The sequence below is a fragment of the Eriocheir sinensis genome, chromosome 9, assembly GCF_024679095.1.
Source record: "Eriocheir sinensis breed Jianghai 21 chromosome 9, ASM2467909v1, whole genome shotgun sequence".
NCBI lineage: Eukaryota > Metazoa > Arthropoda > Malacostraca > Decapoda > Varunidae > Eriocheir > Eriocheir sinensis.
This window is the reverse complement of record NC_066517.1, coordinates 16567005-16586055: the sequence shown is the minus strand read 5'-3', so window position 1 is coordinate 16586055 and position 19051 is coordinate 16567005. Positions and strand designations below refer to the sequence as shown.

The window sequence follows — 19051 nt, the reverse complement described above, 5'->3', positions numbered from 1 at the left end:
AGTGGTGCGCTACATGGCGGAGGGTGGACACTTCATCCATCACGCCCCTAGAAAATAGAAATCTAACATTACAGAAAATTAATGGAAAAAAAAAATCGTAAGATCAATTTTGAAGCACTTCAATAGTTTCTAGGTATAGTTATTCTGCGTATTTTCCTCGGTGTATCCAAGAGACTTCGTTATCTGGCGCACAGCTGCTCAGCCACCTGCTGCCCTCAGCCTGACAACCTTGACCCGAGCTGCAGGGGTTCGCGGCGGGTCTCGTTGGCGCCTCCCTGTGTGGGATTATTTTTTGGGGTCCGCAGCTCCTTCGGCCCTACTCGACGTGGTCACCGCAAAGACAGCAGACAGTCACCCCTCAGCCTCCCCCCCCAACACACACACACACACACACACACACACACACCCACGCCCGCGAGCACGCAAGCACCCACACCCACATATAATGAAGTACCGGTAATATAATTATTACAATCATAATAATCATCGATATATATGGATCAGGGCCCATACTTATAAAGAAATGAGGCGTTTGACTTAAGTCTCTACTTAAGTGACGAGTTTTCAACATAGCTGGGGTTCCAGCCACCACGGGTAGTGGGGAACGTAAGGTTGCCAACAACGGCGTTAGCTCGAAAGATCAGTTATCTCATATGAAAATGAATGGGTAAGAATACCTTAAAATGGTGAAAGTATTGAATAGGAGCACATCATATCCATTTTAATAGGGTTTCATAAGGCTATAGTGAGCGTTTGAATGTAAAACGGTTTTGATGAGGCACGCTGGCTGTCTGGCAACACCCGCAATACAACGATGTCAAGTGTCGTGGTATTTATACAAAATCTTTGTTATTATCCTACAAACGAAACAATCTTAACACTATATGACCTTACTGGATTATCCAATTATTTAATTAAATTCATTTAAAGGTAGTAATAGCTGACATATTAGAGGAAGCTAGAGGTGTTGAGAGTGTGTGGCAAAGTGCGGGGCGGGGCTGACCCGCAGCCGCCACTACCCCACCAGCCAGTTTCTAGTGGAAATACTGTACTCGCGCCAAGTCTCAGATCAACACCTGAGATATAGGACTCCACAGGGTCGGTTTGGGCTCTTAAGTGAGCCACTATCGGTACTTGCGTCGAGGTTCCGTAACGACGTGAGGTGCGACAAGTTGGAAAAATTCAAGTTCGGGAAATACGCAAAAACTGGTAAACGAACGGAGTGGTGTGTGAATGTAGCGTAGTTGAGGCAGACACAACTGAAATCTTGAAACGGAGATGCATTTATGGGTGGGAAGAGAATTTGGTGAGCAACCTTCTTATGAAGATGATCTGTGTAGGCCGTATGGCCTTTTGTAGTCTCCTTATATCATTGCGTAGCCCTTGTATATCCTTGTGGAGAAAAAAAAAAAAAAAAAAAGTGGAAACACCAATTTGAGCAAAAATCCCCGTCCGACGTGCACAGCGACCGTCAGACCCGCCCGGATTGTAAGTGTTAAAAGGCTAACTTCTAAATAATTCGATAGCCTGAGTTCTCTACTCCACAGAAAAAAAAAAAAAAAAAAAAAAAAAAAAAAAAAAAAAATTAATAGGATTAAAACAAATAATTAGCGAACTCTAATTCATCACTGCTTGCATTTCACTTCTTTTGTTTGGATAAGTGGCGTGAATGTCTCTTTTGCTGTTTTATCAAAATTGTATAAGATCCGTTCAGTATTGATTGAAGGATGAGTGACCTCACTGAGCAGCTCGCTGACGCCACTTCTTTCGCCGATGTTACTGCCAATGACGCTCGAAGTTTCCCATCAATTTGATCCCAATCTCTGACGCGCACAACTCGCCATTCAATTATCCTTCACATCGACGATATTGTTATACAAACAAGTGGACAATAGGCATAATGTTTTCTAAGAATAATGTCACTGCCTTGTCCGGATACGTGCCCTGAGGCAAGGCTTTTTGTGCTACTGTTCAGCGGTTGAGTCACGGCTCGTTCCAACCTTGGATGAATAGTACATGGAGTGGCCCACAGCGGGTCGCTCTTCACCGTGAGATGAAGCAAGGGGGGTAGGGGCGTAAATTAACTTGTCTGCCTTATTTCTTCCTAATGTCATATGTTTTTAGTTATTTAGGTGCTGCGGTATATGCACTAAGGATGTATGTACAGGTTTTAATAGAAAAAACACCAGCATTTCCTTGTCTTTATTACGTAGAAGCTGAGAAGAAATGTTCCACAAACGCCTTGATCCCTCACACATCCTCTGTATAATGTTCATTATATATTGACCATGGTCTTACTTTTAATGTAGAAGCATGTATACAGCCTTTTATGTAGAGCGTCTCAGATTTGATAAAAACTCACTACGAGTAAACAGTAGGAAGTATTGGGGCAGGGAGGAGAAAACTTAAAACATACGCAAATAATAGTCTATATTTGACTCGACGTCAACCAACCGTGTTACACAATCATGCATGTCATTGTTAGAGGTATATTAAAATGCATCATACAGTTCAGGCACCAATTACTGAGAGGGGTTGGTTACATGTTTTAAGGGAGAGAAATGACTGTGGAGTGGCGGAGATGGCTTGATCACCAGAGATGAAAAAAGAGAATTACAAGAGTGGAATAAATAATAGAAGATATAACTTCTGTAAAAGAGAGAGAGAGAGAGAGAGAGAGAGAGAGAGAGAGAGAGAGGAATGAGAATATGATAATGAGAATAAAAATGAAGGAGAACGATAATGAGAATAGGACTGAGAATGAAAATGAGAGGCTATGAATGAGAGAATGAGAATGAGAGAGAGAATGAGTGAGAATGAGAGAGAATGAGAATGAGAGAAAATGAGAATGGGAGAAGGAATAAGAATGCGAGAAAAAAGAATGAGAAAATGAGAATGAGAACGAGAGAGAATGAGAATGAGAAATGAAAATGAGGGAAATAATAATGAGAATGAGAGAGAATGAGAATGCAAGAGAAATAATGAGAATAATAATGAGAGAATGAGAAATAATAATAATGATATATATATATATATATATATATTTATATATATATATATATATATATATATTTATATATATAGAGAGAGAGATAGAGAGAGAGAGAGAGAGAGAGAGAGAGAGAGAGAGAGAGAGAGAGAGAGAGAGAGAGAATGTGGGTGAAGGCGACTTGGTCCTACCAACTGCACTTATTTCACATATTTTGAAGAAAAAAACTTTGTGCTCATAGCATTTCTGATAGCACCCAAAGACCTCTACATTCCAGCAATTTAATCTTGTGTGTAAAAGCCTTGGACAAGAAATTACAAATAATTTCCTTGAAATTACTACTAGGCAATCATTCGCATTCTTTTGTGTTGCTCTTTTTCTAGCCCAGTTTTCTCGCCTTTTATGTAATGGTTCACCACAAAAAATCATTATATCTTTTAATGAGGAAATATTATGCTGCCATCCCTGCCTCTGTGGTTGCGACCAAAGGCAGAGCAAACCGGCATGGAGACAAAATGTTGAGGTGTGTGGGTGTCGCGCGTTCAGCCAGTCGGGAAATGATTTGGGTGGAATTGAGGGCCGCGGCGGGGAGGGGGCGGAGCCAAGCTGGCTTCACTTCTCTGACGTCATGCCCCCTCCACGTATTCTTCTTCCAAGGTTCCAACCCGTTTCATCACGGCTGCTCGTCTCTCCACAGGCAAGGCAAATACGCAGAGTGGCTTGCATTATTAATCCTACAGAAACGCTTTACTTTACTTTCACAATGAGTATCTGCTTCATATTGACGCCTTACATGACTGACAAATTTTGGACTCGTTGCGTAGCTTAGTGTCAAAATGTGTTCTTTTTTTTTTATATTTAAGTTCGTACATCTTGCTTACTTGCTTGCTTGTTATGAATCACCGTCGTCAAAAAGTATGATATTAAGTGCTCGTGTCAGCATTAGTTTATCAAACTTTTAATTTCTGAACAGTCAACGCCGGGTCCTGCAGGCTGACGGAGGGCTGCCGGCACCTCGCAGCGCCGGGTTTTCTGTAACGTTCAGCAGAGTTTCGGATTCTAATACTTTAATAACTTCAGTATTAATTAATTTCAATGAGAGAGAGAGAGCGAGAGAGAGAGAGAGAGAGAGAGAGAGAGAGAGAGAGAAGGGGGAGGTAAGGGGGGAGAGGTACGGGGAATCTCTGGAGGAAACTTGAGTCTCAGCCCACGTCAGCGTCTCACACTTCAAAGGTCAGTTCCTCAAGCCTTGCCGCCGCCTCCCATCGATCAACAGTTTCGCCTCCATTATGCATGTGACTAAGTGCCGGTGTGAATCAGAGAATAATGAATATAAACTTAACGATTACATAGTTAATTCGCTTTCTCGGACTAACAACCTCGACGACGCTGGTGGTACGATTCCTCAACCAGACTGGCACGCAGCCCCTCAAGGAAGAGAAAAAAAAAAGGTGAACGTTTAATTTCATGCGCGAGGGACCGGCTCATTCTCGCGGGATATGTGGACGGGGGAAAGGTCGCCTGGTAATGTGGTCGTGGGTTCCGTCCGTGACATATGATCACGATACCAGTCGCAATAAATGTAAAAAACAGCGTCTTGTTCCTTTTGTGAAGACTTGCTGAGGTAACCTAATAGTGCTGGAATACTGATGAAAGACTAAGACGATCTGTTTTCAAGAAGCTTATGTTTGAATATGAGCCTCATTGTGACTAAAAGCGCGAGCAAATGATGACATGAACGTTCAAAATACACCGTGGCAAGGATTGAACTGAAATGAATTGTAAAAGGGCAACAATACCTGACTTTGACACGACTGGACTATCAGCAAAGATTGGAATAGGGTACTCGATCTAAACTGGAATACAGACACGAATGGAATAGAAAATTAAGAACAGGAAGGGCAGATTAGAAACGAGAAACCAGACGGCACGAACATCAGTAGCAGATGACTTACAAATACCAAAAGTTAAGAGGAATCCCAAATAATCAATAACCTCTAATTGGTTCGGAGTAGAGTACAAAACCGACACGCCTACCAACCACTTATAACGAGTTTTTTTCAAAGATTAATTAGGTCCATATTCTCAAACATATCAGGACTCACACACCAAGATTCAATATGGCTCTCATACAGGTTGTGGGTGTTTCCGTGGGTAGTTCTACGAGCCTATCAATAGTTTGACAAGACTTCTGCACCATGAATAACAAAACCGCTCAAGATAACTCAACTAATTCTCCTTTGTAACCTTCGGAAATACTTGTGAGCCGAAAGCGTCTGAAAATACGGCCCGACGACATGAAAGTCGAGGAAGGTAGTTCTGAGGTCTGCACCCCTAATGGAAGAAGTCACTCCAACGCTGTGTATGAACCCCATAACCCTTAGATTAACATGATCGCGTGCTTTCTTTATGTTCGCTTATTCTTATGTCCACGTGAGATAACGAAGGCTCCGTGAGGGATAACGGCATGGTCTAAGTCTATATATACCAAGGCAAGTCATACGCAGGTTTGTGGGAGGAGACACGGCCGAGGCGTGGTTTATACGTGACACTGCTTGGAGCCAAACTAGAGAATGTAGAAGCAGGGATTTAGAGAAAACGAGGAAAGGCGGACTAATTTTAATCAATCACTTCAATATGCCCTCCCTCACACCCCACACCGCCGTTTGCAGGCATTGGAATTACTGTCACGCAATAGCACAATAAAAAGGCATAATTTTTCGTCAGTGGCTAGCCTGAACGCGGTGTGGAAGAAGGCAAGCATGCACATCCAAAGTGCACACATGGCCGCAACTTTAGTCACCCCTGAACAGGCGCTTTTTTTTCTTTTTTTTTTACCTTCAAGTGACGTCATCACGCTACTCCGCCCCCAAACCGCCCCCTACGCGTTACCAGTCGCAGTTTTGAAGCAGAGTGACTTGACTTGGTAAATATGGACTTAGGGCATGGTAGCTACAATTCTTCACTTTTCCCTTCAAGTATGCAGACTGCTAACATGTATTCAATCGTGGTTGTAAGACAGAGAAGTGTGGAGACAAGAATTCATATATTTTCTCCACTTATAAGACTTAATGTCCGGTGAGTCGTATACACCGTGTCATTCAGAGGAGAAGGGTAACGTGACTCGGGTCGTTAGATCACAACAAGTAACGGAAGCGCGGCTGTCTCAGGAGGCTAAAACGGTCGGAAGTATCATCGTCGGGCATGCGTCCAGGATCTATCGGCGCTCGGCAGACGTCCAGAGACTCTTGGCTGTGGATGTGTTCCCTCGCCAAGCCCGCGGCCACCATAACCCACCGTCAGTTTTATTAGTTCTGAATGGTTGGTGATTTCGCTTTTTATTAATATGATTTGATTATAAGATTACCATATCAATTTCTACCTATTCACCGTAGTTACTATTCAGCGAGCGTGCTCTTCATCCAATCTTGCGCAGTTAAACAATTTTCTCGTTCATTAATCCCCAATTTGATTGAAATGTTGAATGTACTATCAAATGAGACTCCCGCCTGTTGACATTGGTAAGTTTAAACCAAAACTCACCACCTATCTGTTAACTCATTAGGTATTGTTCTTGTCATTTTTTTAATCTTCCTATTTTTCTCATCCATATCTGTTCATCGTGGAGACTGCTTGGGTCTATATCAATTTACATTATTCTGCATGAAGCAAAGTCTAATATAAGAAAAAAATTCCGTCTCCGTCTCAACAGGTATGCAAGATGGCCGCCGCTGGTCGTAAGGACAGAACCCACGAACTTGTTTGTCGCTGACGTTTGAACGACACAAGGTGAAAAATGACGACAGGCGCCCCGGCAGAGCCATTCACTTCCTGCTTCGGCCTGACAAAGCTTTGAGAAGTCGATGGCTAATGTCTCCCGCGGCTGTTCACGGGAGGGAATGATTTATGTTCCCATCGCGTCCAGTCTCCGTGAAGCTCCTTTACTGGACGCGTGGCGGATAATTGTCAATATGGATACGGAAGACTTTCATGCTGGGAGGTTACGGAGGGGCGGGGGGTGGCGGGAGACCTTGGCCTGTGCTGAAAGTCTGCTTATTGGGGAGACTTGCGTGTGTGGCGTCACGGATCAATTGCGAGTCGCCTGCAGCAGGACTCTCAATGACCACCATCTGCATAATATCACGGGCCATGGTTTACGTTCTTTCTGCCGCGTGATGGTCCTTCAACGAGGGTGCAGGCGTAAGTTCAGTGACTCCCATCTGTATGATATCACGGCGCCATGGTTTACGTTCTTTTTGCCGCGTGATGGTCCTTCAACGAGGGTGCAGGCGTAAGTTCAGTGACTCCCATCTGTATGATATCACGGCGCCATGGTTTCCTTTCTGTGTGCAGCGCAGTGGTCTTTCAGAGAGGGTTCAGGGGTTACCTTAGCAACTACCTTCTTTCAGTGACTACCATCTGCATATCACACGGCTATGGCTTACCTTCAAATATTCAATGTAATGGTTCTTCCAGGAGGGTTCAGGAGTAAGCTCAGCGAGTTGAACTAAATACCACTGAACAGGGGCACACGGGCACACAGCACTGTACCACTAACCAGACGGTGCAGAAGTTCTAAATGGTGGTGGCTGACGGTGATGGGGCGGCGGTGGGGAATGTGTTACTGCTGCATATTCATCTTCCTGTAATATTTATCGTTGCCCCCGACTAGCTGCTCTGTCTCCCCTCTTCTTCTCAACTACAGCGATTAGTTGAAATGATGTTAAATGAAGTGTCAAGGGCTGGAGGAGGGGGAGGAGGAGGAAAAAATGGTGATGTAATATTTTTGCATGATAAGACACGCTCAGGGATACAAACGAGGACACGTCAGAGACAGGGCAATACACATTACACATCTATTACAAGGATACACACGAAGGCAGGTTTAAGGTGACTGAATCATATGAACACTACACAAGCTATCAGTCTGTTGCGTCCTTTATTGGAAAACACGAAACTGTCTACATTATCTGCTTTATCTATTGATTCACGGCGAGGAGAGGAGAGGGCGGGAGGGAGGGAGTAAAGCAGAACGAGGCGCCTCAGCAGAAAAAGGAGAAATACACTCACGCACTTTGCTCGAAGGAGGGAAGTTTAAAAAGATAAATCCATATTCGATTTTCAAACTTGCAAGCTGAGTCTGCGTCCTTCCCTTGGGGGCTGGAAGTAGGTAACTCACGGAGATGGAAAGTTTACAAAGAAAACTCCATATTCGATTTTCAAACTTACATGCCGAGTTTGTGTTTTCGCGCTAAAAGTAGGTAACTCCTCCTCCTCACACACACACACACACACACACACACACACACACCTCGCCTGATTACTCTCGAGCGGTTCCAGTGTGAGGTGTAAGTACAGGTGGTCTTAGTTAGAAGCGTACTGACAACCCAGCCTCGATATTGACCATCTTGCGCTGAATATTTCATGGGGTTTGGGTATTTTATTAGGCCTGGTTATTTTACAGGGTGTGAATATTTGATTGGTTCTGGATTTCTAGTAAACGATACACGAGTACACAAATCTAAACTTAACATTGATTGAACGAAACGCGAGTACACAAATGTTACGTGTTTACTTCTTAATCGAAACACGAGTAAACAAAATATACGTTATTGTTGATTGGACGAAACACGATTAAACAAATTTGTAGTCATTATTAATTAAACGAAACACGAGTAAACAAATTTGTAGTCATTATCAATTAAACGAAACACGAGTAAACAAATTTGTAGTCATTATCAATTAAACGAAACACGAGTAAACAAATTTGAAGTCATTATCAATTAAACGAAACACGAGTAAACAAATTTGTAGTCATTATCAATTAAACGAAACACGAGTAAACAAATTTGTAGTCATTATCAATTAAACGAAACACGAGTAAACAAATTTGTAGTCATTATCAATTAAACGAAACACGAGTAAACAAATTTGTAGTCATTATCAATTAAACGAAACACGAATAAACAAATTTGTAGTCATTATCAATTAAACGAAACAAGAATAAACAAATTTGTAGTCATTATCAATTAAACGAAACACGGGTAAACAAATTTGTAGTCATTATCAATTAAACGAAACAAGAATAAACAAATTTGTAGTCATTATCAATTAAACGAAACAAGAATAAACAAATTTGTAGTCATTATCAATTAAACGAAACAAGAATAAACAAATTTGTAGTCATTATCAATTAAATTTGAAGTTATTATTAATTAAACAATACATGAGTAACCAATTTAAAGTTATTATTGATGAACCGAAACACGAGTAAACAAAATTAAAGTAATTAAACCAAACTCTAGTAAACATATTCAAAGCTATTCAAGTCATTATTTATTTTCATCTGATGCAATATTTTCTTCCCATTCATAAACAAACGATATATTGATCCCCCTTCATTTACATTTACCTCATAACACTATTCATGACTCGTTTTCTCCTTATTTAGAATACATACACGAATTTCAAGTTAACGGCGTCATCAAAAGCAGTATCAATAATTCATCTTTATGCAAATTTTACTAAAGTGTACATTTCAATATCATCAGAACTTTATTTTCCCGTCATTTAAAATCATACCGAAATTACTGCCTGTTTGCAGTCAATCAAAACCGGTCAACAGTAAGTCTCTCTCTCTCTCTCTCTCTCTCTCTCTCTCTCTCTCTCTCTCTCTCTCTCTCTCTCTCTCTCTCTCTCTCTCTCTCTCTCTCTCTGTGTGTGTGTGTGTGTGTGTGTGTGTGTGTGTGTGTTGGCAAGCCTGGCAGGGAGTCAGCCCCACGCAAAAGCCAGTCAGCAAAGTTACAATATTCCGTGTTCAGCATTTATTTCCGCCATCAACTACAGCTCGTAACGCTCGTAACGGCGAGACTTCACTGCCGCACGAACCATTACTCGTGACGGTCGGCATCACGCGGCGTCACAATGGCATGCAACTGCTGATAATATTACCTCGCCTTCATGGGCCTCATCCTCTTTGTCGTTCTCGTCCTTCTCCTCCTCCTCCTCCTCCTTGTTCTCGTTCCTGTCCTTCTCCACGACACCTCCGAGCCTCCTTGTTCTCGTCCCTGTCCTTCTCCTCGACACCTCCTCCTCCTTGTTCTCGTCCCTGTCCTCCTCTTTGTTCACGTCCTTATCATCCTCCTCCTGCTCGTGCTCGCTTTCGTCCCCTTCCTCCTTTCTCGTCACAGTTCTTGTCTTCTTCCTCGTCCTTGTAAACACAACTCCGTGACGAACACAAACACTTTTCTTAAGTAGCGAGACTTTTCCCTTTATAACTAATTTAAAAGATTTCTACATCTCACTGCATTTTGCACATACTTTTTTTTACAAAGAGGTCGCTATAGATTTCTGTTAATCCTTGCCCTGCTGAAATTTCCGGACGGAAATAATGTTATCTTTGTATAGCTCGTTGTTATGACCTCATCTAGAATACGCAGTGCAGTTTTCGCCCACTGATTACAAGGACATCGTATCAGTCGAGTTAAGCGACGCATTGCGAAAATACCACCGAGGGCACAGCCATTGGAAGAAGGATTTGATCTTTTGAGTTATAAACCAACCCGAACATTGGAAATTATAGCCTGCCGATTCAAGCTAAGCGATACAGGAAGCTATATAGGAAAGATTATTTTTCTCGACGTCCGCCAGTGAAACAACCTTCCTGCATTAGGTAATGCAAAAACGATCAATACCTTCCAACCAGTCAACCACCCGCCTCACCATCAACCAATCAACCAATCACCATACCAAGCAGCCAGCCCACCTCACCACAGCAACAACCCGTCCTTACCACCTACCGATCAGCCTCTCACTTCACCACCAACCCGATCCTTCCCTCACCTCACTACCCAACCAGTCACCCATCCCACCAAAACCTGTCACCACCACACCTGCCAGCCCCTACACCACACCGAGGCCGAGGCGAGGGACAGCCGTTTCCCGCCCTGCCTCTCGAGGGAGGTGCTGATCCCCGTTGCTCCGCCCCTAACACTCCCTCCCCACCAAGCCGACGACACGGCCAGGGCAGGGGCCATAACATTCCACGACAAAAAAAAAGTAAGCTCAACACGCGAGTTTTATTTATTACGTACATGTTTATAGTAGGAAGAGCACTGGTAGTCGAAGCTCGTTAATGTCACGAACGGATTATTATCATTATCATTTTGAAGTGAGGCTGCAAATCATCTTTATGCATGGGTCACGCTGCCCCGCCCCCCGTCCCCCCTCTACCGGTGCTCACTATGGCAGAAGTGGATGACGGTTAATGGAGAGCACGTGGATGACCTTCGTGGGTGCTCGTCGGTGGGTGAAAATAAACAGACGAGGGAAGCCGTTCAGAGTGAGCTGCGTGAATCTCATTAGTTTTCGCTCATTTTCAACTATGTCGTTCATAATGGAGACGATAACTTTTGAAACGCCTATACTTCCGCCAGTTGCTCCCCGTCACCCCACAGTCGACAGGAAGTCCAGACCACAGACCTTTCTTTCCTAGCCTACCACGCACTCATCACAGAACCCAGCACCCCCGACACATACCCTCACACCATCCGTATCTCTCTCTCCACCCGGTCGTCACACCTCGGAGAATCATGTTACCAAGACCTGCCATGCGTTCTCTTTCCAGCTGCGTCAGACCAGACATGCAGCAAAAGCAACACAGAAGAAAACACGAGGAGCAACAGGGATGATATTCACTCAGCCTGCAGCAAAACAAACACAAAAGAAGGCAAGAGAAAGCAACTGGGACGAAATCTAATCAGCCTGCAGCGAACGCGAAGAAAGCAACAGCAGCGAAATTAAATCACCCTGCGTCAAAACAAACACCCAAGAAAGCACGACAAAGCAACATGAGCGAAATTTAATCACCCTGCGTCAAAACAAACACACAATATAACGCACGACAAAGCAACAGAAGCGAAATTTAATCACCCTACACCAAAACAGACACCCAAGAATGCACGCAGGGCAACAGGAACAAAATTTAATCAGTCTTTTTTTTTATAGTGAATGTAGCAGCTCAGAGGGGGGGAAAAAAGCCCGCTAATCACTGCCTGCGTCAAAACAAACATCAAAGAAAGAACGAAAAAAGCAACAGCAAAATCTGATCAGCCAGCACTAAAACTAGCACCGAAGGTAGAACGGGAAAGCAACAGTAACGAAATTTGAGCTGCCTGCATCAAAACAAACACCCAAGAAAGCACAAGAAAGCAACAGTGACGAAATTTAAGCTGCCTGCATCAAAACAAACACCCAAGAAAGCACAAGAGAGCAACAGTAACGAAATTTAAGCTGCCTGCATCAAAACAAACACCCAAGAAAGCACAAGAGAGCAACAGTAACGAAATTTAAGCTGCCTGCATCAAAACAAACACCCAAGAAAGCACAAGAGAGCAACAGTAACGAAATTTGAGCTGCCTGCATCAAAACAAACACCCAAGAAAGCAACAGTAACGAAATTTAAGCTGCCTGCATCAAAACAAACACCCAAGAAAGCAACAGTAACGAAATTTAAGCTGCCTGCATCAAAACAAACACCCAAGAAAGCAACAGTAGGTAACGAAATTTAATCAATCTGCAGCAAAACAAACACTGAAAGGCAACAGTAACGAACTTAAATCAGCCTGCGTCAAAACAAACACCCAAGAAAGAACAGGAAGCAAGAGGAACGAACTTTAATCAGCCTGCAGCAAAATAAACACCCAAGAAAGAACAGGAAGCAAGAGGAACGAAATCTAATCAGCCTGCAGCAAAATAAACACCCAAGAAAGAACAGGAGGCAAGAGGAACGAAATCTAATCAGCCTGCAGCAAAATAAACACCCAAGAATGCCAAAGAAATAACAGGAGCAAACCTTAGTCAAAGAAGTGCAAGGGATGACTCGGATTTGAGGTCTAAAGTGCAATGTCAGTTCGGGAAGAGTGACGAAGCGAAGCAGGGGATCAAGCAGCGATGAGAGGAACAGCATAACGCCCGCCAGATATTAAGGGAGGTATTACTGAACACTTCGTCGCCCAAGTACACATATTTGACAAGGCTTTCGTAGTTTGGCGCTTCTTCTGTACCGTGAACCTCAGGAAACACTCATTAGAATCCAATTGACCCCCTCTTTGACCTTTAGAAATACTGATGTGAGCAGTGAAAGTGTCTTATAATACCGATCTAGTAAAACCTGTGTCAGTGTCTCTAATGCCACGTCTGTATCTGTCTTCCTGTCACCTTGTCCTTCTGAAGACGTGTTTGTATACTTCCTGTTACTTTGTCTCTGTTGAAGCATCCGCATTCCTGTATCACACACTCTTACTTTTCATTTCGTCCAGTATGACTCGGGGAATTTTCGCAAAACTTACGTGCTACTTCATATAATTTCGTCGTATTAACAAGGTGCTGCATTTAACATCAACCATCAAACAAGTCGTATTAACTATTCCCACTAAGTTACTTTCATCACCACCCCTCAAAAAGCCGTATTAACTATCTCCACGGTGCTGCCTTCATTATCAACCCTCAAAAAGCCGTATTAACTATCTCCACGGTGCTGCCTTCATTATCAACCCTTAAAAAGCCGTATTAACTATCCCACGGTGCTGCCTTCATTATCAACCCTTAAAAAGCCGTATTAACTATCCCACGGTGCTGCCTTCATTATCAATCCTCAAACAAGCCGTATTAACTATCTCCACGGTGCTGCCTTCATTATCAACCCTCAAACAAGCCGTATTAACTATCTCCACGGTGCTGCCTTCATTATCAACCCTCAAACAAGCCGTATTAACTATCTCCACGGTGCTGCCTTCATTATCAACCCTTAAACAAGCCGTATTAACTATCTCCACGGTGCTGCCTTCATTATCAACTCTTAAACAAGCCGTATTAACTATCTCCACGGTGCTGCCTTCATTATCAACACTTAAACAAGCCGTATTAACTATCTCCACGGTGCTGCCTTCATTATCAACTCTTAAACAAGCCGTATTAACTATCTCCACGGTGATGCCTTCATCACCAACCCTTAAACAAGCCATTGAGAGAGAGAGAGAGAGAGAGAGAGAGAGAGAGAGAGAGAGAGAGAGAGAGAGAGAGAGAGAGAGAGAGAGAGAGAGAGAGAGAGAGGAAAAGGATTAAGGGGATAAGAAGAGAAAGAGGGGGAGGAGGAAAAGGAGGGGATGGGGACCTGACTGACCTGCTGTCTCACCTGCTCTCGGCATAGGTCAGGTTAAGTTGCCAGGTGTCTCCTTAATAATAACTTCGTCAAAAAATGCCAAAACACCTTAGCCGACTTGGGGGGTGTAGCAGCAGCGGCGCAGCCCCGCGACAGACAAATTTGGGGGTCCAGCACACAACGGGTTTACTGCCCCCACGGTGCTGCCTTCATCACCAACCGTTAAACAGCAGCACGAGCCACCACCTGTTGTCGGCCAGTAATCCTCTCCCCGCATCGAAGACAATCAGGTACAGCACCAAAGTCAGTTTATTACCAGAAATCACCAAGAACAGCAGTAAAGTCAGTTCTGTCATCGTAAAACACTAAACAAAACAGTAAAGTCAGTTGTCATCGTAAAACACTAATAACGGCAGCAAAGTCAGTTGTGTCATCGTAAAACACACACAAAAATAACAGCATTAAAGTCAATGTTCTGTCACCGTAAAGCATAAAGAACATATGGAGTCTGCCCCCCCAACCCGGCCTTCCCATCCACCTTCCGCGGATGAGAAAACAGACTGACCACGCCCAGACTAATCCAGACCCGTCCCCCAGATGACGCACACTATTACGTTTCAAAGCTACCCACAGATGTTCATACGCCTCTACCAGACTCCGAGTTTTCTTATATGTTTTAGCTTCTCTTTCATTCTCTCTTTATCTTTCCCATTTTTTTTTTTTTATTGTTATTCCTCTTTCTAGCCAATCATTGAAACTTCGTAAACAGAATTTCCCCAATTATCTATCCAAGCACCTCATCTAAAAAATCCACACAGCATTATCACAGCCGTTTCATTAAACTTTGTCTGTTTTAAAGAAAATATAGTTCACTGACCGCAGGGCGTAGATAGATTGAGTAAACAGTAAAATTTAACGATCCAGCATAATAACCAGTATTGAAACTGGTGAAAATTTGCACAACACTAACAATAAAACCTAATTTCATATGAATTACAAGTGAAAGGATAAATTACCTAAAGTAAAGCAGGGATAAGTATAATAATGAAACACACACACACACACACACACACACACACACACACACACACACACACACACATTGCCCTCGACATTGCGGGGCATTCGACTGTGTGGCACGGCGGCCTGCTTGCCAAACTCCGGCAGCTCGGCGTCACGGGACAGTTGCTGCAGGTGCTGCAGGTGTTGTGCTACCTGTGAGGCCGCACCCTGAGAGTCGTGATGGGCGGATGCACGTCCGCCACGTACCCAGTGGAAGCTTCTGTTCCACAGGGGTCGGTCCTGGACCCCATCATGTGAAACATCTTTCTCAACGACCTCCTCTGGAGCCTCCCGGCAGCCTCGGCCAATGCAGATGACTGCACTCTGTACTGCAGCTACTCCAGGGAGGAAGCAGCAAACGTAATAGATGGCACCAAATCATCAACTTGGTGACATCATGGCCTGGGGAAGACGTTGGCAAGTCTTTTGCTGCCGAGAAGATCCAGGCCTTGATTATATAACGCTCAGCTTAGGACGCCAGGCTACTCGACGGGCAGTTGAGGTTTGGAGCCGACACCCTGGCCATCAGGGACTTCAGCATCCTGGGGGTGGAGGTCGACTCCAAAATCAGCTTCGACCGTTACCTTGAAAGCGTGGCGCGCAAGGCGTCCCTCAGGGTGACACCCCTGCGTCAAGTACGTCACCTTTTCGACGCTGATGGGCTCCTAAGGCTGTAAAAGGCCCAGGTGAGGCCCATCATGGAGTACAGCCCCCTCACCTGGATGAGCAGCGCCCAGTGCCACCTCTCCCTGTTGGGCAGGGTGCAAAGGCGTGCCGAACGCCTCATATACGGTGCCACCGACCGGCAGCAGCAGCAGGGACGACGACGGGGACACCGCCAGCAGCAGGAGCAACAACTAAAACAGCCGCAGATCATCATCATCCGCGACAGAACGCCCCTCGCCACCAGATGGATAGTCTAGACTCCAGAACACCGCAGGCGGGTCAGTGCCCTCACAGTGCTGCACAAGGCCCAGGTGCAACACACCACACCTCGCGGCTCTCGGGGTTCCGTGGAGATCAGAGCGAGCTACGAGAATGGTAGCGTCCGGCGACCACTTCCTCGAAGTCCCGAGGACCCGTATGCTGAGGAGTCAGCGGGCCTTCACCTGCGCCACAGCAACACTGGAACGCCTTCACGGCCGATGTAGACGTCTCGGCCCTGAACACCCATAATGTGAAGATATCCGCTCACCTGTGGCGTCGCGTGCACCCCCCTTAAGTGACAGCGACTATGTGCAACTTGAACAAAAAGGGGGCCACAGACTATAGCAAAGTTACTGTATATATTGTATATACACTGTGGGGAAAGATTTAAAATAGGTGTCCTCAGGGAAGAGGTACCAGCTCTTAAAATACCATGCCCTACCAATATGTCTCATACCAATGTGTCCTTGTTCAAATAACACACACACACACACACACACACACACACACACACACACACACACACACACACACACACACATACCATCAATCAACCACAATTCAATCACTGCAACCACAACCACGTACGTACCACCTTCTCCGGACGCCATGTTGCCCTGTCCACTCTGCTCCACGACTTTGCGGTTCGGAAGTCAGGTGAGTGAGTGGCAACGCGTTAATTAAACAGACTGTGGTTCCAGGTATTGCGAACGGAATGGGTGAACACGAAATTTTGCTACCGGCGAAACTAAAGCGGAGCGGAACGGACCGGCGAGGACAGGATTGGACGGGCCTGGGGGAAAATCGAATAGGAATGTATAGATAAAGGCTGGATTGATGAGGTAATATATAGACCTGAAATGGAGTGATGTAGGATGAAGTGGAATGGGATGGGTGTGACGTGAGGAAGATGGGATAGAAATTCGAGTTTAAAAGAGGTAAGAGAACTGAAATAGAGTAACGTAAGATAAGTGTAATGGGATGAGTATAATGAAGCAGGTAAGATAGAAACTGGGAGCTGAAGGAGTGACGTAGGATGAAGTGGAATACGACAGATGTGACAATATGAAGATAGAATAGAAATTAGTTTTAAAATAGCCATGCAGGGGAATTTAAGATAGACTTGAGTGGGAAGTTTAAGAGTATGGAGTGAACTGAAACGCAGCTGAGGAGTGAATGCACAGATGTTTGAGTAAGATGATGACAAGTAAAAGAAATCTGATTAATGCACAGATGTTTGAACAAGATGGTAAATGAGCGAGATTGGACTGAACCATAAAGGGGTTTTAAATCGGATCAAGTGATGAAGCAAGAATGAAAAATATATATCTGCAAGAAGCGTGAAAAGTGTCAAAGCAAATTAATGAGAATCAGAACAAAGAAAAAGGAGGATATGTAAGGTGTGTGATATAATGCTGTAAAATTTATGTATGTCAGAACCTGAGAGCGAGACGTATTCTGACGGTAGGAAGAAGAGAATGATGATAGAAGTGTCAAGGTAAAATTAGTGAGAATCAAACAAAGAAAAAGGAGGATATGTAAGGTGTATGATATAATGCTATAGATTTTATTATGTCAGAACCTGATAGCGAGATCTATTCTGACGGTAGGGAGAAGAGAACGATGATAGAAGTGTCAAGGTAAAATTAGTGAGAATCAAACAAAGAAAAAGGAGGATATGTGACGTGTATGATATAATGCCATAGATTTTATTATGTCAGAACCTGAGAACGAGATACATTCTGACGGTAGGAAGAAGAGAATGGTGATAAAAGTGTCTAGGTAAAATTAGTGCATGAGAATCAGAAACAAAGGAAAAGGAGGATATGTAAGGTGTATGATATAATGCTATAGATTTTATTATGTCAGAACCTGAGAACGAGATACATTCTGAAGGTAGGAAGAAGAGAATGGGATAAAAGTGTCTAGGTAAAATTAGTGCATGAGAATCAGAAACAAAGGAAAAGGAGGATATGTAAGGTGTATGATATAATGCCATAGATTTTATTACGTCAGAACCTGAGAACGAGATACATTCTGAAGGTAGGAAGAAGAGAATGGGTGTCAAGGTAAAATTAGTGCATGAGAATCAGAAACAAAGGAAAAGGAGGACATGTGAGGTGTATGATATAATGCCATAGATTTTATTACGTCAGAACCTGAGAACGAGATACATTCTGAAGGTAGGAAGAAGAGAATGGTGATAAAAGTGTCTAGGTAAAATTAGTGCATGAGAATCAGAAACAAAGGAAAAGGAGGATATGTAAGGTGTATGATATAATGCCATAGATTTTATTATGTCAGAACCTGAGAACGAGATACATTCTGACGGTAGGGAGAAAAGAATGATGATAGAAGTGTCAAGGTAAAATTAGTGAGAATCAAACAAAGAAAAAGGAGGATATGTGAGGTGTATGATGTAATGCTATATATTTTATTATGTCAGAACCTGATAGCGAGATATATTCTGACGGTAGGGAGAAAAGAATGATGATAAATGTTTGCGGTACTGGGCGAAGTATGTAGAAATGACTGGCAGCACGAAAATGATTCATAGTTTTACAGAGCAAGTATCAGCTTTCGAACTTAAATCAGGGAAGGAAAGTTTGGAAATGTAAAGGTTAGGCACGAGAGCCGACGGAGCACAGAGGCAAACTAACGCGTAAGGTGCCGATGACATGGAAAAAAAAAAAAAAAAAGTTCCATTGTTGTGCGAAAGTTGCCTTGAAAGTTTGTGGCTCAGAGGACGCGTGTCAGAAGGCTGGAAAAATGCAGCGATCGTGTGTCCGTGTACGAATCGGAAAACTGACAGAGTAGTTAAAACGGAATCCTAAATAAACAAATAAATAAATAAATGCCAGGAAACAAGAACCTTTCAAATCTGAACGAAAAAAAGTCATATCGAAAGCTAA

The 19051-nt window shown here is 43.6% G+C and overlaps 1 protein-coding gene across 1 annotated transcript in view; it reads right to left on the bottom strand.

Annotated features, from left to right (window-relative positions):
* The window catches only part of LOC126996021 (uncharacterized), a 137734-nt gene that overhangs the window by 64807 nt on the left and 53876 nt on the right, over positions 1-19051 (bottom strand). The window lies entirely within an intron of this gene.